A 6874-nucleotide genomic window follows, 5' to 3' on the forward strand; every position below is an offset into this window, starting at 1 on the left:
TAACTGCCCAAGTGGTTCTGGGTAGGAAGTGAAGGCAAGAGTCTTCTCTTTTATTATTATTATTATTATTATTATTATTATTATTATTATTATTATTACCCAGCCAGAGCCGGGCTCAGGGCGGCTAACACCAGTAAAATTACAGTAAAAGCATAATGGGGGGTGGGGAACCAATTTAAAATACAGGTTAAAATGCAATTTAAAATGCAGCCTCATTTTAAAATAGCTGATAAATCAAGACCATAAGGGGAGGGAAGCATAAGGGTCAGACTGACTCCAAACCAAAGGCCAGGCGGAACAGCTCTGTCTTGCAGGCCCTGTGGAAAGATGTCATTTCAGGGGGTTGGACTAGATGACCCCATGGATACCTTCCAGATCTGTGATTCTCTGGTGTGGCTTCCCTTGGCCTGACACCCACAGGTCTATCCTATGCAGGGCCGTCTTTAGCATATGCGCCGCTGGGATGCAAAGATCGGCCCTGTGCCCCCACATTTAGTTTAGCCCCCAAATTAAATTTTATGATGATGTAAGAGTTAATTTCGCGTGCATGGCGCCGTTGAGAATGACAAGCGTCGTCACTGAATCTGACAAGTGCCACCACTCACGCGGCATGTCTTTGGTAAGTGAGCGCACAAAGTCGAAAGTCCTTTAGTGAATCAGTAAGTATACATTTCGGTAATACCTAGGTACAGTGGTACCTCTGGTTGCAAACAGGATCCGTTCCGGAGGCCCGTTCACAACATGAAAAGAACGCAACTCACAGCGGTGCATCTGTGCACGCGCGGTTGCGATTCGCCGCTTTGGCACATGCACGTGATATCATTTTGTGCTTCTGCGCATGAGCAAGAGTCGAAACCCAGAAGTAACCCTTTCTGGTAATTCCGGGTTGCCGTGGGATGTAACCTGAAAGAATGTAACATGAAGCGGACGTAACATGAGGTATGACTGTATATATGAATTTTGTTTTTCTAGCTTGATCAAAATTATTTATTATTTCATAACAGGTAGATAGTTAAGGGGACGTGGGAGGCGCTGTGGGTTAAACCACAGAGCCTAGGACTTGCCGGTCAGAAGGTCAGTGGTTCGAATCCCCATGACGGGGTGAGCTCCCGTTGCTCGGTCCCTGCTCCTGCCAACCTAGCAGTTCAAAAGCATGTCAAAGTGCAAGTAGATAAATAGGCACCGCTCTGGTGGGAAGGTAAACGGCGTTTCCGTGCGCTGCTCTGGTTCGACAGAAGCGGCTTAGTCCTGCTGGCCACATGACCCAGAAGCTGAACGCCGGCTCCCATGGCCAATAAAGCGAGATGGGCACTGCAACCCCAGAGTCGGCCACAACTGGACCTAACGGTCAGGGGTCCCTTTACCTTTACCTAGATAGTTAAGAGTTTAGGCTGCTTCAGCGGCGGGTGCCTGGCACCCCCCAGAATTTGGCACCAGGGTGCCCCGCACCCCTTGCAACCCCAGGTAAAGACGGCCCTGATCCTATGTCACAAGAAGAGGCTGCTGGATCAGACCAAAGGCCCACCAAGTCAAGCTTCCTGTTCTCCCAGAGGCCGGTCAGAAGTTTGTGGGAAACATGTAGGCAGGATTCAAGCACAAGAGCAACTTTCTTCTCCTGTGGTTTCTGGCATTCAAAAATGTTTCTGCCTCGATAGCCCTCCATGAATTTTTCCAGTCCTCTTTTAAAGCCATCCAAGTTGGTGGCCATTGCTGCCTCAAGTGGCAAGGAGTTCCACAGTTCAACTCTGCTGCTGCCTGAAGGATTTACTTCTGTCTTCCAAGCAGAAGGACTGATTATTACAGGCCTGGACTGATAATCCGGCCGCTGTTTTGCATGGAGGTGGGGAAGTGAATTATTCAGTGAAGGGTTCCTTTGATCTTTGTGCAGAGAGAACCATCTCCCCTGATGCTGCCTGTCGAAGCTGCCTCTGGCCAGATGGATAATCGACTCCCGCTCTGCTTTTCCAGACCACACCCCAAAGGGATCCTTCGCAGGCGCCATCTGAGCACGCCTGGGAGAGGGACAGATGGGGGAGGACATTGCTCACCCCCAAAAACCCCACTCCAGGTTTCCCTGCTGCTGCTCATAGCGAGGGAGGGGCGTCATGGAATGAACTGGTCACCAGTTTATCATTTTATAATTACATTTAGATTCCACCTCATGTTCCAAGTAGCTGAAGGTAGCATCATGCGAGTCTATAAAGTTGCAAAAATAATATTACTCCGGGTCCAGTTTCCTTGGAATGGAGGTCAGCAGAGACTGCAGAGTCTTCAGGGTGCAGAATTTTATTTGCACATCTATACAGTCTGAGCATAGGATTTTTATTTTATTTTTTTCCAAATGGGTTTATTTGATTTTCCATGTTAAAATTTACTTTCACACCACAACATACTACATAAAAAACAAGATTCCCAAAAATCTTCTGGACTTCCCTTTGTGAATCCTTTCCTTCTGCATCTTTTATAATGATCCAGATTTTTATATCTCCACAATGTCCATAGTTCATTGTTACAAGTGTGATTGCAATCCCACTAATGATTTTAACTCTTTGCAATGGTTTTTAAGATCAATGCGGAGGTGAAGCTCAGGTCTTGTTCCTCTAGACAGGGGCAAACGGAGGCGTCGTGACACCCGGGGCAGCAAACCGCAATGTATGGAGCATGTGTGGCCTCACTACGTACGGCACATGCCCCGCACGTAGCGACACCGCACATGCACCGCACATAGCACTTTGCCAGTGCCGGCGCTCCAGCACCATACGGACAGTGCCAGGATCCTCCGTTCGCGGCTGTAGTGGTGACAGAGGGATCCCACCGCCGTCCGTATGGCGCTTGAGTGGCGTTGCTGGTAAACCGCTATGTTTGACGCCGGCGCCAGTATCCTCTGCTCGTCGGCTGCGGGATCCTCCACATGCAGCTGCAGTGGCGCAATGGCTGCTTGCGCCGCTGCCAGCGCCCGTGGGTTGCCTTCTTGTCACACCCCCCCAGATATGGCACCTAGGGCGCACCACCCTCCCGTTGCAACGCCACTGCCTCTAGACCAGGGTTTCCCAAACATGAGTCTCCTGCTGCAGTTAGACTACAACTCCCATCATCCCTAGCTAGCAGGAGCATTGGTCAGGGGTGATGGGAATTGTAGTCCAAAAGCAGCTGGAGACCCAAGGAACCCTGGTCTAGACCAAACAGATGCAGTCGCGCGAGGCTACTGGTCCTTTCGTGGAGAAAATCTGCTAGCACTTTGTCGAGGTTGCCACACGAGGGCCCCTGTGAGCATATTCCAGCCTTCCTTAGGTTTTCCTGTGGGGCATAAATAAGTATTTAAATAAGTATTTGAACTTTTAGGTGTTTTTAATTGTTTTTAAGTTTTGGATCTTTGTATTTTTTTTGTTTATTTTTGTTTTTGTATTTATATGTTGTTGTTTTTTGAAAATGCTAATAAATATTCATTAAAAAAAAAGGTTTTCCCGTGGGGCAGCGGGGTTTTATATTTTATTTTATTTTATTTATTTATTATTGCATCTTTGAAAATTACAGAGAGAAAATAAATTAAAAGTTACACGCAAATACACAAAAAGAAAAGAAGAACGAGAGAAAAAGAATAAAGCAAAGAATACAAAAAAGATACACACAATTGTTCAAAGGATACAAACCGTCATTTGAATATTCTACACAAAAGGCTCCCAGAAAGGAATTACATTAATATTTCTTCTTCTCCTTCTTTCCTTTACAATCACTTTCTTTCTCTTCCATTAAACTTGCTTGAATCCTTGATATCCTTAATTGACTTCCCTCTATCTCTTTGTGGCTTCAGCACTTCTCATTAGTTACCAATAATCTGTATTCCTTTATTCAAATCAGTTTTCCCCCCCATTATGTCTCTGAAATTAATCTAAGCACAACCAAGTAATATTTTTGGAACCATATTTAGTCCGATGGTTTGCTTTCTGCTCCCCAAGTCCCTGGGGGAATAGAGGAATCTCCAGGGCACCTTTGAAGATCATCTTTGCTTGTGAGCAGAGAGAGATCGGGGGATCTCCAACTCCAATGTCTGCAGTCTCATGCCAGGGCAAATAAGAATTGGAGAGCTGGAAGGGACCACAGAGCTCATCTAGTCCACCCCCTGCAATGCAGGAATCTTTTGCCCAATGTGGGATTCGAATCCGCAACCCTGAGATGTTCTACCAAGTGTGGGGCAAGGTTATTACTTATTATTATATTTATTTATAGCCCTTCTTCTCCCTGACTCAAGAAGGCTTACATATAAAACAGGAACGGCTAAAAACATAGCGGTGCGGAAAACAATAATCAAAAGCAATTAAACATTAATAGAATTGATGATATATTAAAAGGTACAGATAATGACAACATAAACATAAGCAGAGCCTTCTGGATCAGGCTACTGGCCCACCTGGTCCAGCATCCTCTTCTCACAGTGGCTGACAAGGTGCAAGCAGGATTCGAACCCAAGATCACCTCGCCCTTCCTGCGGCAACCGGGATTCAGAAGCCTTGCTTCCTCCAGGTGTGGAGACAGAGTAGGGTCACCAGGGCTAGTGGCCATTGAGAGCCTCCTCCTCCAAGAATTGATCTCATTCCCTTTGTTGTTGTTTTCAGTTATGTACTGAGTTGAATAGGATCCAAATTGCAGCAGTCTGATTGGTCCTAGGACAATAGGATCCAAAATACAGCAGTCTGATTGGTCCTAGGACAATAGGATCCAGAATGCAACCGTGTGATTGGTCCTAGAACAACAGGACCCAGAATGCAGCAGTCTGATTGGTCCTAAAACAATAGGATTCAGAATGAAGCAGTCTGATTGGCCCTAGAACAATAGGATCCAGAATGCAACCGTGTGATTGGTCCTAGAACAATAGGATCCAGAATGCAACCGTGTGATTGGTCCTAGAACAATAGGATTCAGAATGAAGCAGTCTGATTGGCCCTAGAACAATAGGATCCAGAATGCAACCGTGTGATTGGTCCTAGAACAATAGGATCCAGAATGCAGCAGTCTGATTGGTCCGCAGGAGCCACCCAATCCAGCTCCAGGTGGAAGTGAATCCGCAACCTGATTGGCCTACAGGAGAATTCCGGAATTAGCCAATCTCGTGGGGCCCATTGTGTAAATAATGTATATAAAGCAGACATTCTGGGGGAACTTCCATTCCTCCTCACCACTATGAGCTGAATAAAGAGCATGAAATCCGCTCTCGACTCCGAGTATATTTCAGCCATCTAGGCTGGCGGCCATTACCGCCTCCTGTGGCAGGGAGTTCCGTAGTTTATGAGAGTGAGCTGATTTGCAGGGCTGGTGTCAGGGCTGGGTGGAAGGAGGTCTTAAGCCCTGTGCAGAACCTGGTGTGCAGAACCTGGTGTGGGGATGCTTTGCAAGCCCTGGCCATCGGCTCTGGGTTTGCAGAGAGTGGAGCTTCTGTCCACCTGGCTTGAGTTCGAATCCCGCAGGCCCGGCAAGAGTATTGTTAGCCCAGAAATGGAAGCAAGAAGAAATTCCGACGAAAGAAGAATGGCAGGCAAAATTAATGGACTATGCAGAATTGGATAATATGACAGGAGGGATTCAAAACCTGCGGGACCAGAGATTCACAGAAGATTGGAAGAAGTATACGAACTATTTGAAGAGCAATTGTAACCAACAAATTACGCTAGTAGGACTACAAGAAGTTTTGTAAGGAGAAATATAAGAAGTGTTACAAAGTAGATAAAGAATGGAGATATTGGTTATGAGTTTTAAATATAATTAAAAAAGGAAGAAATGTAGACTAAGAAATTAGATTGGAAAATTTTCAGACAGGACTGATGGAAGTCAAAAAAAATTGAATAAGATGTAAATGTTTAATTACTGTTGAAAATGGTATGTTTATTGCAGGAATTATAGGTTGGGGGGGGTTGCCCCTCCAGCAGATCTCATGCACATGCAGCCCACTACCAAAACCAGCACAATCACTTTTGGGACTTTTGTGATTCGTCCCCACAAAACACTTCACCACAGTTTCTTCCTATCTATTCAAAGGGCCTCTGCGGCACAATACCAAATGTAACAATTCACTGATCGATGTACTGCCTCACTGGAAAACTTCAGAAACTCATCTAAACATGTGAGCTCAGCTACTCAGCAGCCCCTCTACCTGAGTGATAATCCCTGGCATCCTGATACCTGAGTGCCAGACAGAAGAAGAAGAAGAAGAAGAGTTTGGATTTGATATCCCGCCTTTCACTCCCCTTCAGGAGTCTCAAAGCGGCTAACAATCTCCTTTCCCTTCCTCCCCCACAACAAACACTCTGTGAGGTGAGTGGGGCTGAGAGACTTCAAGGAAGTGTGACTGGCCCAAGGTCACCCAGCAACTGCAGGTGGAGGAGCAAGGAAGCGAACCCGGTTCCCCAGATTACAAGACTACGGCTCTTAACCACTACACCACACTGGCTCTCACAAGTAGCCATTCCAGAAGTAACAAACCCAGGTGAAGACAAAAGGGTGTGATTAACTTGGCTGGGAAACAGGGAAATGTAAATATCTCTTTTGTTTCACTTGATGGGTGTTTGGTGGAGGGTAAGGAGAACCATGGGGCAGGGTCCAGGATGCTCAGATTACTGCCACCAGACCTCCCCTTTCAGGATATAATGTAATAGTGATGTAGTTTGATGTAATAGTGATGTAGTTTGGGGGGGTGTAACATGGGCCACCTCATGAGAAGAGAAGACTCCCTGGAGAAGACACTGATGCTGGGAAAGATGGAGGGCACAAGGAGAAGGGGGCGACAGAGGACGAGATGGTTGGATAGTGTTTTCGAGGTTACCAGCATGAGTTTGACCAAACTGTGGGAGGTAGTGGAGGACCGAGGTGCCTGGCGTGCTCT

Source organism: Podarcis muralis, chromosome 11, assembly GCF_964188315.1.
Source record: "Podarcis muralis chromosome 11, rPodMur119.hap1.1, whole genome shotgun sequence".
NCBI lineage: Eukaryota > Metazoa > Chordata > Lepidosauria > Squamata > Lacertidae > Podarcis > Podarcis muralis.